The 18,246-nt window shown below is 40.2% G+C and overlaps 1 non-coding gene across 1 annotated transcript; it reads left to right on the plus strand.

Moving 5' to 3' along the window:
• The first annotated feature begins 15,814 nt into the window (after window positions 1–15,814).
• Window positions 15,815–15,921, plus strand: LOC114397853. The gene has a single exon (XR_003663470.1). It is a non-coding gene; the product is annotated as a small nucleolar RNA R71 (small nucleolar RNA).
• Window positions 15,922–18,246: the final 2,325 nt, after the last annotated feature.

The raw sequence follows: 18,246 nt of genomic DNA on the forward strand, positions 1-18,246 counted from the left end.
GGCTGCACGTCCTTACCTTTAGAGGACTACACGTCCTCACTTTCAATGGACTAGACGTCCTCGCCTTCAGAGGGTTGCACGCCCTTGCCATCAGAGGACTATACGTCCTCACCTTCAGAGGACTACACGTCCTCACCTTTAGAGGACTACACGTCCTCGCCTTCAGAGGACTACACATCCTCACCATCAGAGGGCTACACGTCCTCACCTTCAGAGGGCTGAACGCCCTTGCCATCAGAGAACTAGATGTCCTCACCATCAGAGGGATGCACATCCTCACCTTCAGAGGACTACATGTCCTCACCATCAAAGGGCTACACGTCCTCACCATCAGAGGGCTGCACGTCCTCACCTTCAGAGGACTACACGTCCTCACCTTTAAAGGGCTGCACGCCCTTGCCATCAGAGGACTATATGTCCTCACCTTCAGAGGACTACACGTCCTCACCTTTAGAGGAGTATACGTCCTCACCTTCAGTGGATTGCACGCCCTCACCTTCAAAGGGCGACACGTCCTCAACTTCAGAGTGCTGCACGTCCTCACCTTTAGAGGGCTACGCGTCCTGACTTACAGTGGGCTCCATATCCACCCCTTAAGGTAATTTAAGGTCCTCTAGCCTTAATGCTTAACCGAGACTTGCACTCCCGGTTAAGGGGCCAGGAGTTTCCTTTTATCCGTTCCTGGGCCACCCCCTGATATTGGAGGGCGCCAACTGTGCGAGCACGACCAGAAAGGGAGGCTATCACGCAGCTGCTATACATACCGGGGCAAGATTTCACCCGTGCCGCTGCAAAGAGACGAGTGTGGTTCATGTGCGCCAACATGACCGCTCTTACACAGATATAGATGACGTTCCTACTTAGCAACATTCTGCCCGACGACCGCAATGCCGATCTCCCCCTGTGGAAGTATCAGTTGGTCTGTGCCGTTTCGACACAGGTAAGTATGCATGTGGCTAAACTGATTTCTGATACCATCCATTATTTGTAGGGATCATGCCCACAAGACATCCAGTGGACCCGGAGAAGTCCAACAGGGCCCTGGGGTTTCCAGCTCTGGTTACGGGCCTCTATCAGTCCTACAGGGTGCCCGTACCCCCCGGCAAGGTCATGCCATCGCGACATAGGTAAGTATGCATATGGTTCAAACTGATTTCTGATATCATCTATTGTTTACAGGGATCGCGCCCGCAGGACACCCAGTGGACTCAAAGAAGTCCAACAGGGTCCTGGGGTTTCCAGCTCTGATTACGGGCCTCTGTCAGTTCTACGGAGTGCCCGTCACCCCCAATAAGGTCATTAGGCCCCCTATTAATCGGGCTTTCATCAAGAGGTACTGCGCCCCCAGGCAGGCACAGGGCGAAACACCACAGCAGCCTGGGGATGGCTGGTAGCGGGCAACAAACGCACCGCCACCACCTCTAGAGTTCATCTCAGCTCATTCACAAAAAGGTTAGAGCATTGCCTACGACACATGGCCGACCAATAGGCGACCATAGTCCAAAGCCAAAGGTAAGCAAAGTACTAGGTCCGTGACCGACAAGTCATCATGTGTCCAACTCAAGACGTTAAAGAAGCGCTATTAGGAGGCAACCTAGTAACTTTTAAATTTCTGCTTGTTATTTGATCACCTTTTGTTTCACAAGTCATAGTAGGACACACCTAGTTGCTCATGATCCTAGGAATTTAAATAAAACTAGCGCAAGCAAGGAAGGTAGTCATACCTCAAAATATATGTATGTGTGTTTAGGTAGCAAGATACCTTAGATATGCATGTATGTAGCAAAAAGATATCTCACAAAATATATATATGTATGTTTAGGTAGCAAGATACCTTGGATATGCATGTATATAGCAAAAATATCTCACAAAACATATATATGTATGTTTAGGTAGCAAGATACCTTGGACACGCATGTATATAGCAAAATACCTCACAAAAATATACATATGTTTAGGTAGCAAAATACCTCATGGAAAAAGAAAAAAAGAAAAAAAAAGAAAGAAGAGAGAGGAAATGAACAAATGATAAATAACTTAAAAAAGAAAAAAAGAGGAAAAGGAAAAGAGAGCAAGTAAGGAAAGAAAAAGAAGGAAGGAAAAAAGAAAATAATAAGAATAAAGAGTTGTCTAGCTAAAAAACAACATGCTCGTTAATAGAGATAATTTCCAACTTTTATTTGAAGGAAAAAATTCGTTGATCATAGCTAGTTTTTGAAAAAAATGTGTGTACACATTTGAAGGGTAAATGCTGTGAAAGTTTTTCCGAACACCCAAGATAGACTCGGATGAATGCACAAATTGATAAAAGAACATATTTTGGAAGCACTGGGTTGACTAAAATAGGGAAAATGAATTATGAGCCCTAGCATCGCATGACCAAAAAATTTTCGACACTTGAGTGTCCACATAGGTTCATGCATGATTAGTTTTGCATAAAATTTCCAAATCATCATTATTGCATTTTTGTCATGGAAATAATGTGGGACATCCCCTTTTATCCTAGGACCAAACAAACCCTGACATATATAAAGTCCAACCATGCTACAAGCCTCGAGCCAAAATCCCAATTTACCATAAATCTTGACCCAGGGTGAGAATGTCAATCCTTGCCCTCAGAAGAAAACAAATAAGGGGAAGCAAAAAGAGAAAATTCCTAATCAAAGAGCGAGAGAAAGCAAAAAAAAAAAAAGAAGAAAGAAAATTCCCGATCAAGGATCGGAATAACAACAGAAGAAATATGCAGAAAAGTCTTTGGATTAGACAATATCTGAACAATACAGAATTGTCACCAAGTAAAAGAAAGGAAACCACGACCTAAAGTGGTCCTCTCCCTTTGATTGCCAACCTAAATCCTGTGCGTCGGTGACTTGTTCACCTCACACTAAACAAAAACAGAAAAGGAAAAAGTCAAAAACACTCAAAGTCAAAGTTCCCACCAAATAAACACCATTCCCAAGAAAAAGTCCTATTGATCCATGATCACGCATGTAATCTTTGATTTGATAGGAAATAATTTGCAAAATCAAGTCATGGCATATCTATGGTTTGGAATTAGGATGAAACACTTACCCGTGTGAGATTGATACACTTTGAGTGATTTTCTTCTATTTTTGTTGAACCCAGTGTTTCCTCTAAATGCTCATTTAGAAGCGAAATGCTAACATCCAAAATCTCATTTATGGTTATGAGAAGATTTCATCAGTATACTTCCCTTCCCCGGTAGACACATTGTTTTTCATCCGAAAAGCATATGTTGCTCTGATTAGTTGGAAGTTTTCTCTCTTTACTAAAGCATGTTCGCATTTTAGTGAAGAAAACACCGAGACTATTTTTAGTCTCACAAGTTATCCAGAACTACGTAGGTCTGAGCTCATTGAGGATACGTAGGAGCAAGAGCCTCGCTTTTGTCGGCCGCCCCACAATTTTTGTCATACTGACACTGGAGTCACGTGACATGCGGAGATACCCGAGTGGTTATCCGTTTAAACTTTCTTTTGCTATCTCTAAGACTCAAAGCATGATAGCACGTAGAGATTAACGTCGTCTTCTGCACCCTTTGTCAATCGCGGACAACAAGCCCGTTGACACGCAGAGATTTACGTCATCTTCCGCGCAGACAATTTCTGTAATACTGTCACTGGAGTCACGTGACATGCGGAGATACCCGAGTGGTTATCCGTTTAAACTTTCTTTTGCTATCTCTAAGACTCAAAGCATGATAGCACGCAGAGACTATCGTCGTCTTCTGCATCCTTTGTCAATCGCGGCCAACAAACTCGTTGACACGCGGAGATTTACGTCATCTTCCACGCAGACAATTTCTGTCATACTGACACTAGAGTCACGTGACATGCAGAGATACCCGAGTGGTTATCCGTTTAAACTTTATTTTGCTATCTCTAAGACTCAAAGCATGATAGCACGCAGAGACTAACGTCATCTTCTGCACCCTTTGTCAATCGCGGCCAACAAGCCCGTTGACACGCAGAGATTTACGTCATCTTCCTCGCAGACAATTTCTGTCATATTGACACTAGAGTCACGTGACATGCAGAGATACCCGAGTGGTTATCCGTTTAAACCTTTTTTTGCTATCTCTAAGACTCAAAGCATGATAGCACGAAGAGACTAACGTCGTCTTCTGCACCTTTTGTCATCCAGAGGCGGCGGGACCGATGACATGCGGGAACCAGTTGGTCCCGCATTTTTACCTTTATCATTCAAGAGCAGCAAGTTGGGTGGTGAACGCGCATAGACGAATTATGCGCCTTTGTCATCCAGGGATAGCAAGTCAATTGCATGTGGAGATATCATATGGTCACCCGCAACTTTTGTCAACCTAGAGGAACGAAATTAGTGTCTTATCTTTACTTCCCTTTTATCTCCAATAAAAGACAAGTAAAGAAGGGCAACTGTCATACCCTAATTTCGTCCAGGGACCATTGTTTGGTGGCATGCAACTTTCATTTGACCACTTCGAGGTACTTGGCACCCATCGTTAGGAAATTCGTGAAGTTCCGTGACATGCCGGAAATCAAAAGAAAGCATCGTTGGACAATTCGTGGAGTTCCGTGACATGCCGGAAATCAAAAGAAAACATCGTTGCACAATTCGTGAGGTTCCGTAACATTTCGGAAGTCAAAAAAAGGGGGGATGGTTGCGTAATCCGTAATGTTTTGTGACATTACGGAAAGAAAACAAGTATCGTTACGTAATCCGTAAGGTTCCGTAACGTTACGGAAAAAGAATCAGCAAAGAAGGGGGGTGAACTTATCAAGATAGGGGTGTAAATAGCAATTCGAGTCTAGGCCCTTCTAGAACGTTTTCGAAGTTGGGTTGCTTAAGGAGGAAGCAACTGAGCGGCAAGCTCCTCCACGTTTTTGAAAAATGGTTTTCGGGGCTTCCGTGGCTTCCGTAATGCTTCCGTAAAATTTTCGAAAATCTTGGGTAAGCATATTCCACTTAACATTGGTGAAAGGGAAGAGAAAAAATATGAAAATCAAATCTGAAACACTTCCGTAAGGCTTCCGTAACTTTTCCGTAAAATACGAAAAGGGGGGTTGAACTTACTAATTCGGGTGCGCTTAGAAATCTTCTTCATTAAGTCTCTGGGTGGCAAGCACCTCCCTTTTTTCCTATAAATAGGGGAAGGGGGAGCTGTTTCAAAATGTTCAAGACCCCTTGGCTATGCATTTCGGCTATTTTGGGCAAAAAACACGTTTTCGTGAAAAAAAATCGAGTCGAAGTGCTTTCGTAACGCCTCCGTAAGCGATTCTGTGGAAATTCTTCATCGTTCTTCGTCGTTCTTCACCGTTCTTCGTTCTTCGACGAGTAAGTTTTCAAATTCGAGACTTTCAATTCATTTCTTGTTTTGTGTACTTTCACTTTAATTTCGTTTACTTTCAGTTTTCTTTTCTTCCGTTTTTTAACGTGCTTTAGTCATTTACTTAAGTCATTTTCTCGCCTAATCAAAAAATAAAATAAATTTCCACCGATCATTTGAATTGTAACATCCGTTAATTTCTGTTAAAATGAAATCCGACCGTTCGGTCATGCCGTAACCACGTTGGAAACCAAAAAGAGGTAAAATAATAATATCATAATCAAAAATATCTTTTAGTAAAATAAATCAAAAAAAATCAATCGGACGTTGTTCTTTGGGATTTCTCTTTCTTAAATCGAATCGACTAATAACCAAAGTGAAACTAAGGCTAAAATCAATTCATAAACCAAACTTTTGTCATCGCCTAAAAAAGCCATTTTCAAAGGTCCAACGCCTTGAAATGGTCTTTTCCGCTTTTATTGGTTAAGTGTAGATTTTTAAAAAGCCTAAAATCAATATGTATCTTTGTTACCTCTTTCAAAAATAATGAAATCATTAATGGTCCAATGCCTTAATGTTTTCTCACTTTTCAAAAGAATCGAAAGATTGTCTAATGGTCCAACGCCTTAAATGACCTTTCATTCAATAAAAACTAAAAAATAACTTAACCAAAACGCTTTGTTCACAAAAGAACTACGTAGGTTTGATTTTCTCATCACAATTGAGGAATACGTAGGAGTAAAGGGAAACGCCCTTGTCGACCACAAAAAGATAAAAATATAAAAAGGCATAAAAAAGACATAAGAACGTAAAAAGAGAAGATAACATAAATTGAAGTCATATTTGCACATTTGATTAAAGGCTGCCGTCTCTTGTGACGGACGTGTGGGGTGCTAATACCTTCCCCGTGCGTAAATACAACTCCCGAACCTTTCACTTAAAGTTCGTAGATCACGTCTTTTCCGGTTTTTCTGACGTTTTCTTCAAATAAACGTTGGTGGCGACTCCGCGCGTATTCCTTTCTTGGAACACGCACCCACGAGCCCCGCGTCGCCCTCCCACCGAAGGGTAGGTTGCAACACATATAAAACTCTTTTCTTTTCTTTATATATAGACACGACATTTGTTCACAACGCCTCTTTGTCTTTTTTTTTCTATTCTTGGCGTTATCATGATTTTTGTTCGTTTTATTTTTAGGACGACGTTCCTAAAGGAAAACTCTACAAGGTTCCGGAATTTCAACAAACATTATCGACAATAATGAAGTAAGCATTAACGCAAAAGTCCAAACAAAATGTATGCACAAAACAAAAGACAATTGAAAAAAACAAAACAAACGTTAGTCCCTCAAGTCATAGAAACAAGATAACATACAAATGATAAATGATGGGACATACCATATTGGGGATCCCACGGTCATGTGGCTCCGCATGCCACCAGACTCTTGGGTCACGGTAACAAAAGGTGGGGTGGTCGACAAAAGCAGGGCTTTTGCTCCTACGTATCCTCAATTTGTGATGAGGAATTCAGACCTACGTAGTTCTTGATAACTGTGAGACTAAAAATAGTCTCGGTGTTTTCTTCACTAAAATGCGAACATGCTTTAGTAAAGAGACCAAACCTCCAATTGATCAGGGCAACATATGATTTTTGATGAAAAACAATGTGTCTATTGGGGAAGGAGAGTATGCTGATGAAATTTTCTCATAACCATAAATGAGATTTTGGATGTTAGCATTTCGTTTCTAAACAACCATTTAGAGGAACACTGGGTCCAACAAAAATAGGAGAAAATCACTCAAAGTGTATCAATCTCACACAGGTAAGTGTTTTATCCTAATTCTGAACCATAGATATGTCATGACTTGATTTTGCAAATCATTTCCTATCAAATCAAAGATTACATGCGTGATCATTGATCAATAGGACTTTTTTTTGGGAATGGTTTGTTTCTTTGTGGGAATTTTGGCTTTGAGTGTTCTTGGCCTTTTCCTTTTTTGTTTTTGTTTAGTGCGGGGCGAGAAAGTCGCTAGTGCACAGGATTTTGGTTGGCAATCAAAGGGAGAGGATCACTTTAGGTCGTGGTTTCCTTTCTTTCCTTGTTTACTTGGTGACAATTCTCTATCGTTCAGATATTGTCTGGTCCAAAGACCTTTTTGCATGTTTATTCTGTTTTCTTCCGATCTTTGATCGGGAATTTTCTTTCTTATTTTTGCTTTCTCCCCCCTCTTTTGATTGGGAATTTTCTCCTTTTCTCTCTTTTTTGTTTTCTTCCGAGGGCAAGGATTGACATTCTCACCCTGGGTCAAGGTTTATGATAAGTTGGGAATTTGGCTCAGGGCTTGTAGAATTGCTGGTCATGATATATGTTAGGGTTTGGCCAGCGGTTCGGGGATAAAGGGGAGGTCCCACATTATTTCCATGATACACATGCAACAATGATGATTAGGAAATTTTATGCAAAACTGGTCATGCATGCACCTATGCGGACACTCAAGTGTCAAGTTTTTATGACCATGTGACACTAGGGCTCAGGATTCATTTTCCCTATTCAAGTCAACCTAGTGTTTCCAAAATATGTTCTTTTATCAATTCATCCGATTCCATTTTTGGGCGTTCGGGAAAATTTTCACAACATTCACCCTTCAGGTGTATACACATTTATTCAAAAAACTGGTTATGATCAGTGAATCTTTTTTCAAAGAAAAGCTGGAAGTTATTTCTCTTCAAAAGCGTGTTGGCTTTTCAGCCGAAAGATATATTTTTTGTTCTTTTTCATGTTTGTTTTTGTTTTTTTCTTTTTTTTCCATGAGGTAGTTTGCTACCTAAACATATGTATATTTTTGTGAGGTATTTTTGCTATATACATGCGTATTTGATCGAGGCCGTACCCGAATCAAATAAACATGAAAATGCAGTAACTAGGAAGTGATCCTAGGTCGTTTCCCAACGAGCAGTGACAAGCCAAATGTTCATAATATACTTGTAGTAATAGTAACGATGGGGGGGGCTTTGTTTGTTTTGTGATTAAAGAGCAGAACAAGTAAACTGGAATACGAAACTACTAATATTAAAAACGGGTTGTTTCCTCTGATTCAGAAGCCATTCTCTTATCCTGGGTTATGGAGAATTCGTCCCTAATAGTCAACCACTTAATCCAACCCTATTTCAATTTACTAAGCGAAAATCAACTTAGGGTTTTCAATATGTGATTAGGCACCACATACACCAGTTAGCCCTTCGTCCATTAAGCATGAACGCAAGTTAGGCTCAGAGGCAATTAATCGAACACGAAGCGTGCACTGATTAATATTCACGAATTTGGGATACTGGTGAAGGGAGAACTGCCAGGAAACCACATTACAAGCGAAACCTCAAAGAGAGTTGGGCTTCGTCCTCAAAAGGAAACAACACCAGAAAATCTAGCCTTCCATGGATTCAAATAGAAAACGCAATTGAAACATGAAGCAGAAACGTAAATGAACGGAAACGTAAATGAACAGAAACGTAAACGAACAGAAATGTAAAATGGAACAGAAACGTAAATGAGAGTAGAAGAAGAAGCAAGAACGAAATTGTAATTAGAAGCAGAAAACGTAAAATTGCATTACGAACTCAGAAGCATCAAAACAAAAAAAATGAAAACCCTAAAACAAAGCTCTGAATAATGAATAGCATAACAGAATAGAATGCCCTGCACGAATCCCAAGGCAGCTATTTAAAAAGAGTCACTCAAAGTCACTGGGCCCTATTACAATACTCTGGCCCAAAATGAAATAAACACTGAACAACATAAAATAAAATTGCGAAATTTCCTAATTAGAAATTAACTAAGATAAGCGCTGCTTTATTTGCCATCTTCAAGTCCACAACCAAAATCCGGATTAAGCCCAATGTTTCATTAATTCCTGAAATTAGATTAAAAACATCAAATTAGCTAAATGAGCCCAAATAATAAAACTGCCTAATTAATTGACAATTAAGACCAATCAATAATTAAAATGGTGCAAAAAGGGTTTAGAAAATAGAAGAAAATGATGGCACATCAAAACCCCCCATACTTAGCCTTTTGCACTCCTGGGCAAAATGAAACAAAGAACAAAATCCAAGGATATCAGAGGGAGACAAACAAAAACATTCACATATTTCTCAATGAACATCAGGGAATGAAAGGAATGGGTAACATCTAACATAAGGAGATCCAAAAAGTCAAGACATTCATGAAAATCATCCAAGCAACCCAATCATGGCAAAACAGTTAATCAGCTCAAGAATGAAAAGTGATAAAGCCTCACAAGATATACACTCTATCTCTCAAGTGTCTAGGCTACTATTTACCCTCAAAGCACCCATGAAAGCAAACACCACATAAACTTGGCAAGATTCTAAAATTGACAATCAACCCATAAACACAAGCACATGAGGATCAAAAGGTCTTTTAAGGTTGTAATGGGGCCAAGGACAAGGTATGGAGAAATATGGAATAAGTGGCTAAATCCCAAAGGAATAGAGGAGCAAAGGGGAATAAGTGCATATTAAGAAAAAAATAAAAAGAAGTAAAGATAAAAATTAAACATGAAGAGTAGAACCAAAAGTTTCATCATTCTTGTGCCATTTAAGATCTTATTCACTCAACTTTATTGCTTTTCTTTTTCTTTTTTCGATTTTTTTTTTTTTTTTACTCTTTAGCCTTTGAGAAACAACATTTCATTCAGCATGTCCAACATTTAACCAATATACAATGTACATCAAGTATGGCCCAAAATACATCATGAAGCATAGCCAACAAAACAAGTTGTCCAATGAAACAAAAACCCCCCACACTTATTCCCAAAACAATTCCAAAGCTCCAAAATTCCTTAAGGATATGGTAATATCATGGTTTTTCACTTAAGGTTTGTAGTGAGCTTCAAAACAAGGAAAGGGACACAAGGCTCAAAAGGGCTATCAAAGGAATTAATTCAAGGTAAGTCCATTTGGCTAGAAGCTTATAAGAACAAAATTGCCTTAATCATTTCCAAATATGCATGTGAATTAGGATGCATCAACAAGAATCAAGCCAAGGCTATTGTGCAAGCAATCAATGGGGCAAAACACACCAAATGATTATAATGATGGATGGCTCAAATTCTCACAAAGGTAAAATCATCACTTTCAAATTGAGCTTTCAAAACTATCATGACATGTAGAGAAGAATCAAGGATTTCAAGTCACAAAATGTCAAGAACTTTTATTTTCAAAACAATTACCCATTTCTTGAACATATCCTATAATTCAAAGAAAAACATGCAAAGTCGTACGTGCACACAAAATTGACCCAAAATATTAAACTAAAAATCCGACGAAACTAACAACATTAACAAATTAACACAACTAACAAATTAACAAAACCAACAAAACTAGCAAAACCAAAGAACACTCCCCCCCATACTTAAACAACACATTGTCCTCAATGTAGCACAATTAAAAGATTAAAAACAATTAAATCATCAAAGAGAATCAGACAAGTGTAATAAAAGCAAAGAAGGAGATAGGAAAAGAAAAACTCCCTAAGTCATGGTGGAGGAAGAGTAGGGTGGAGTAAGGAAGTCTCTTCCACCACTACGTCCACTAAAGAAGGGTTCGTGAGGAATGGCTTAAGTCGATGTCCATTGACCTTGAAGCTCTTGTTTGTGGAGTCGCTTTTGATCTCAACTGTACCATAAGGAAAAACATTAGTAACAACAAAAGGACCAATCCACTTAGACCTCAACTTACCACTCATGAGTCCAAGCCTAGAATTATACAATAACACTTTTTGCCCAACCACGAAGTCTTTTTTAACTATCATGCTATCATGGAACTTCTTGGTCTTTTCTTTGTAGAACTTGGCATTCTCGTAGGCTTCTAGGCGGATTTCATCTAACTCACTCAGTTGCAACTTCCTTTCCTCGCCAGCTTGATCCATAGAGAAGTTGCAAGTCTTCACTGCCCAGTATGCTTTGTGCTCAATTTCCACTGGAAGATGACATGCCTTTCCAAAGACAACCCGATAAGGAGACATTCCTATGGGTGCTTTGTAGGCAGTCCGATGTGCCCAGAGAGCATCATCAAGCCTGGTACTCCAATCTTTCCTGCTTGGCTGCACAATCTTCTCTAGAATTCTCTTGATTTCCCTGTTAGAAATTTCTGCCTGTCCATTAGTCTGGGGGTGGTATGGTGTGGATACCCTGTGTACCACCCCGTACTTTTTAAGCAAGGCATGCATTGTCCTGTTGCAAAAATGGGTTCCTTGATCACTAACAATTGCTTTAGGTACTCCAAACCTGCAAAACAGATTAGACTTGACAAAGTCTGCGACAACTTTAGCATCATTAGTTCTAGTGGGCTTGGCTTCCACCCATTTTGAAACATAATCAATTGCAAGGAGAATGTAAACATAAACAAAAGAGACAGGAAAAGGACCCATGAAATCTATACCCCAGACATCAAACACCTCACAGAATAGCATAGGTTGCTGAGGCATTTGTTGTCGCCATGTAAGTGTATTTCCTGCTCTCTGACACTGCTCACAAGTGCTGCAGATCTTCCACGCATCTTTAAAGATGGTGGGCCAATAAAAACCACAATCAAGCACTTTGCGAGCTGTCCTTTGAACACCAAGATGACCTCCCGGTGCGGAAGAATGACAGAACTGCAGGATTGAGTCAGTCTCATGATCTGGAATGCACCGTCTAATGACCTGATCACTGCACAATTTCCACAAGTAGGGGTCATCCCAAATAAAATGCTTAGCATCACTTTTAATCTTATCTTTTTGGGCCTTAGATGCTAAGGGAGGAAAAACAGAGGCAACTAAATAATTGACAATGTTAGCAAACCAGGGAGTAGAAAGAGAGTCAGAAATACTATACAATATATACAAATGATCATCCGGGAAATCATCCCGAATAGGTGAATCTGCATCAGAGACACGTTCGATCCGACTCAAATGATCAGCAACTAGATTTTGTGCTCCACTCCTATCACGGATCTCCAAGTCAAACTCTTGGAGCCAGAGCATCCATCGGATCAACCTAGGCTTAGAATCAGCCTTCTTCAACAAGTACTTTAGAGCTGCATGGTCAGTATAAACAATAATGCGAGTACCAAGCAAATAAGATCGAAATTTTTCAAGAGCAAAAACTATGGCTAGAAGTTCTTTCTCAGTAGTAGTATAATTTGCTTGGGCAGCATCTAAAGTCCTAGAAGCATAATATATCACCCTGGGCAATTTATCAATTTTCTGAGCAAGGACAGCCCCCAATGCATAATTTGATGCATCACACATAAGCTCAAAAGGGGCTGTCCAATCGGGTGCCTGGATGATGGGGGTGGTAGTCAACGCTCTTTTGAGGCAATCAAAAGCCTCTTTGCATCTGTCATTAAAGTCAAACTCCACCTCCTTTTGCAACAAGTTGGACAGTGGAAGGGCTACTTTGCTAAAATCCCTTATAAAGCGCCTGTAGAATCCTGCATGACCAAGAAAAGATCGCACCTCTCGCACACAAGAGGGGTAAGGCAATTGTGAAATAACAGAAATTTTTGCAGGATCTACTTCAATACCCTTATTGGAAATAATGTGGCCTAAAACTATACCTTGCTCAACCATAAAATGACATTTTTCAAATTTTAGAACAAGGTTAGTTTCAATGCATCTATTCAAAACTTTTTCCAAACTATTCAAACAACCATCAAAAGAGGATCCATATACAGTGAAATCATCCATAAACACCTCTATGCAATTTTCTAAAAAATCACTGAAAATACTAATCATGCACCGCTGGAAGGTACCAGGGCCATTGCACAGGCCGAAAGGCATCCTCCTATAAGCAAAAGTGCCGAAGGGGCAGGTGAATGTGGTCTTTTCCTGATCCTCAGGAGCAATAGTAATTTGCATATAACCAGAAAAACCATCAAGGAAACAGTAGTGGGATTTACCTGCCAGGCGTTCAAGCATCTGGTCATTGAATGGCAGGGGAAAATGGTCCTTTTTGGTAACCTGGTTCAGCCTCCTATAGTCAATGCAGACTCTCCAACTGTTCTGCACCCGAGTAGGAATCAGCTCCTCCTTCTCATTTCTGATCACTGTGAGGCCAGTCTTCTTCGGGACTACCTGGACGGGACTCACCCATTGGCTATCGGAGATAGGATAAATGATTCCAGCTTGCAAAAGCTTGGTTATCTCCTTCTTTACTACATCAAGAATCACCGGGTTGAGTCTTCTCTGTGGTTGTCTTACTGGTTTAGCTCCATCCTCTAAATTTATTCGATGCATACATGTGGATGGGCTAATACCAGGAATGTTCGCTAGGGTCCAGCCTATAGCCTTCTTATGCTTCTTGAGAACTGACAACAACTTCTCCTCTTGCTCATCAGCAAGGGAGGCAGATATAATCACTGGAAAACTCTTGCTATCATCCAAGTAAGCGTATTTTAAATTTGATGGTAGAGGCTTCAATTCTGGTGTGGTCGGCTGGACAGTGGTAGAAGGAGATGGTTTCTCAGCCTTTACCTCATAAAGAAAGTCAGAGGTATGTGTACTTCCTGAAACATGGTTAGTCCTATCTGACTCTATAAAATCAATCTCAAGAGGTAAAACACCACCACCAGGCATGCAATCAATATCACTCTCAGATTCACTCTCAGCATCAAATTCAGACATATGATCAAGTACAATTTCAGACTCAATGCATGAAGAGTGAGAGGCATGCAGATTAGAATAAAGATCAGTCATGTATTCATCAACAACATGGTCAATTATTTCAGCACGAAATACAGAAAGATCTTCAGATGGGTATTTCATAGCATCCAGAATATTAAAATGAACAGTTATGTCACCAAATTCCATAGACAGTGTGCCTGCATAAACATCTATCTTAGTTCTAGCAGTTTTCATAAAGGGTCTGCCTAGAATGATGGGAACTGATCCTTGAGAAAATCCATCTTCCATATTCAAAATATAAAAATCAACAGGGAAAATCAGTTCACCAACTCTAACTAAGACATCTTCTATGAAACCAACAGGGTAGGCAACACTTCTATTAGCTAAATGAATTACCACATCAGTTGACTGCAAGGGGCCTAGAGATAGAGAATTAAAAATAGACAGAGGCATAACACTAACAGAAGCTCCTAAATCTAGCATGGCATTGTCAAACTTACTATTCCCTATGATACAAGGTATGCTGAATGTACCTGGATCTTTGCATTTTTCAGGAATTTGAGGAACAGATTTACCAATCAATGCGGAGACATTTCTGCCCATGCTAATTCGTTCACTTCCTTTAAGCTTCCACTTATTAGTGCACAACTCCTTCAAGAATTTGGCATATCTTGGAATTTGCTTTATTGCATCACGTTTCCAAGATCTCTTTCTCTGCCTCTTCCATTTTTTTGTTGGAAACTGCTCTTGGAGGGAATGGAAGAGGGGGAATGTGCTGCTTCTGCAAATCAGAATTACCTGTGGAAGAAGATTCACCTGCACAGAAATTGTTAGGTAAATTTTTGTCATCACCTTTTTCTGGAATAGAGTGAAGTTTGGCATGTTCATTTGTAGATGAGGAAGGTGCTATGGGTTGAGGTCCTTGACACTGCTTTCCCGACCTCAATGAAATGGCACTGACATTTTTGGGATTTTGGACAGCTTGAGAAGGCAGCTTGTCAGAATTCTGGGACTGTTGTTGATTCAATTGGGTAGCTAATTGTCCCATCTGATTGGTTAAGCTCTGAATGGAGGCTCTGGTCTCTTGCTGAAACTGCATGTTCTGCATAGTCATTTGCCTCACAAGTTCTTCGAGGGAAGGTTGTGGAGGGGCCTCAACTGTTGGTTGTTTCTGGGGTTGTTGTTGTTGTTGGATTGGTGGAGGAATGTATGGTCTGCTTGGGCCAGCAGCATTTTGGAAGGAAGGAGCAGGCTGCTGTTGTTGTTGCTGAGGGCTGGACCATCTGAGGTTAGGGTGATTCCTCCATCCAGGGTTGTATCTGTTGCTGGAAAGGTCATAATTGCTCTGCTGTGGTTGATTTTGCTGCTGAGGTTGAGGAGGTCTATTGTAAATATTTGCAGCATAAGCTTCAGGCTGCTCAATTGCTCCAGGTTGCTGCATGGAAGGGCAAAGGTCTGTATGGTGGTCAGCAGAGGAGCACAGACCACAAACCCTTGCGACAGGTACAGATTTCTGATTCAAGGCCAGCTAGGTTACCAAGTTGACCAACGCATCCAGTTTTCCTTCAAGCTTCTTAGTTTCAGATGATGCAGATGGGTTTGTAGCTACCTCATGCACTCCTCTAATGACTATGGCATCATTTCTGGCGCTAAACTGCTGGGAGTTGGAGGCCATCTTCTCAATTAAATTTCTGGCTTCAGCAGGAGTCATGTCTCCAAGGGCTCCACCACTGGCAGCATCTATCATACTTCTCTCCATATTACTGAGTCCTTCATAAAAATATTGGAGAATAAGCTGTTCTGAAATCTGATGGTGGGGGCAACTGGCACATAGTTTCTTAAATCTCTCCCAGTACTCATACAGGCTCTCTCCACTGAGTTGTCTAATACCTGAGATATCCTTCCTAATGGCTGTGGTCCTGGAAGCAGGGAAAATTTTTTCTAAGAATACTCTCTTAAGGTCATCCCAACTCGTGATGGACCTTGGAGCAAGGTAATACAGCCAGTCCTTTGCCACTCCCTCTAATGAATGAGGAAAAGCCTTCAGAAATATGTGATCCTCTTGGACATCTGGGGGTTTCATGGTGGAGCAGACAATGTGAAATTCTTTCAAATGTTTGTGCGGGTCTTCACCTGCAAGGCCATGAAACTTTGGAAGCAAATGAATCAGTCCAGTTTTAAGAACATATGGGACATCCTCATCAGGGTATTGGATGCACAAGCTTTCGTAGGAGAAATCAGGTGCAGCCATTTCCCTTAGAGTCCTCTCACGGGGTGGAGGTTGTGCCATGTTCTCAGAATGTGCAAAATCAGAATGCTCAAAATTATAATGCTCAAGATCAGGATGTTCAAAATCACCAATAACAGAATGCACAGATTCACCAGTAATGGAATGCTCAGAATGATCAAAAGGTATAAAATGATGCCTAACTAATCTATGAAATGTCCTATCTATCTCAGGATCAAAGGGTTGTAAGTCAGATGGATTGCCTCTAGTCATACACTACATTCAGCATGCACACAACTAGTTGCCTTGTCATGTAAATAAAGGTGTAGGTTTGAACTACAGCTACCCTCAAATGATATCCAAATGACTTGAAATTTTGTGAGCAACCTTATAAAATTATGAGAAGATAGCACAAAAAATTTCAGATAAAAATTCAAAGTCTAACTATGAAAGCTAAAAATGGTAAGTTAAGAAAAATAAGTGAATAAAACTTGAAAAATAAAAAACTTTTGACAGAATCGCTTTTTTTTTTTTTATGATGGAGACCTCAGCCTGCCACGGCGTAGGAAATTTTTTTCTACCCCAAATGCATATATAATAATTGCGATTCTGATAACTGGAGCAAAAGTTATGGCCGTTTGAAGTTTTGACAAACACAAAATTTGCTAGTTTTTTGGAACTTTCAAATCTGACCAAACTAAATGCTCTAGCTATTTTTCCCACAAAATATGGATTAAAAGAAGTTACCACAAAAAAATTCAGCCAAAAATAACAACCCTAGCTACTAAAACAAAAAATCTCAAATAATTCAGCATGGGTGGTCGCTAAAATCCGTCTCTAATTGATTTCTACTACTACTCTGTTTTAGCCGCAAGCTGATTTCTACTACTACTCTATTTTCAAGCACAATCTTCACAGCAAAACACACAAGACTGAAACAGGGGAAACGCTTAATGGGAAAACTGAAACAGAACACACATTAAACAAAATACCAGGACACTAAACAACACTAACACACATACTAACACAATACTAACAATTAAACATAAAACACGAAAGGATTAAACACACAACACTAGCTATCTATTATGAACCTTTGGACACTGCTCCCCGGCAACAGCGCCAAATTTGATCGAGGCCGTACCCGAATCAAATAAACATGAAAATGCAGTAACTAGGAAGTGATCCTAGGTCGTTTCCCAACGAGCAGTGACAAGCCAAATGTTCATAATATACTTGCAGTAACAGTAACGATGGGGGGGGGGGTTGTTTGTTTTGTGATTAAAGAGCAGAACAAGTAAACTGGAATACGAAATTACTAATATTAAAAACAGGTTGTTTCCTCTGATTCAGAAGCCATTCTCTTATCCTGGGTTATGGAGAATTCGTCCCTAACAGTCAACCACTTAATCCAACCCTATTTCAATTTACTAAGCGAAAATCAACTTAGGGTTTTCAATACGTGATTAGGCACCACATACACCAGTTAGCCCTTCGTCCATTAAGCATGAACGCAAGTTAGGCTCAGAGGCAATTAATCGAACACGAAGCGTGCACTGATTAATATTCACGAATTTGGGATACTAGTGAAGGGAGAACTGCCAGGAAACCACATTACAAGCGAAACCTCAAAGAGAGTTGGGCTTCGTCCTCAAAAGGAAACAACACCAGAAAATCTAGCCTTCCATGGATTCAAACAGAAAACGCAATTGAAACATGAAGCAGAAACGTAAATGAACGGAAACGTAAATGAACAGAAACGTAAACGAACAGAAATGTAAAATGGAACAGAAACGTAAATGAGAGTAGAAGAAGAAGCAAGAACAAAATTGTAATTAGAAGCAGAAAACGTAAAATTGCATTACGAACTCAGAAGCATCAAAACAGAAAAAACGAAACCCTAAAACAAAGCTCTGAATAATGAATAGCATAAGCGAATAGAATGCCCTGCACAAATCCCAAGGCAGCTATTTAAAAAGAGTCACTCAAAGTCATTGGGCCCTATTACAA

The sequence above is a fragment of the Glycine soja genome, chromosome 18, assembly GCF_004193775.1.
Source record: "Glycine soja cultivar W05 chromosome 18, ASM419377v2, whole genome shotgun sequence".
Classification (NCBI taxonomy): Eukaryota; Viridiplantae; Streptophyta; class Magnoliopsida; order Fabales; family Fabaceae; genus Glycine; species Glycine soja.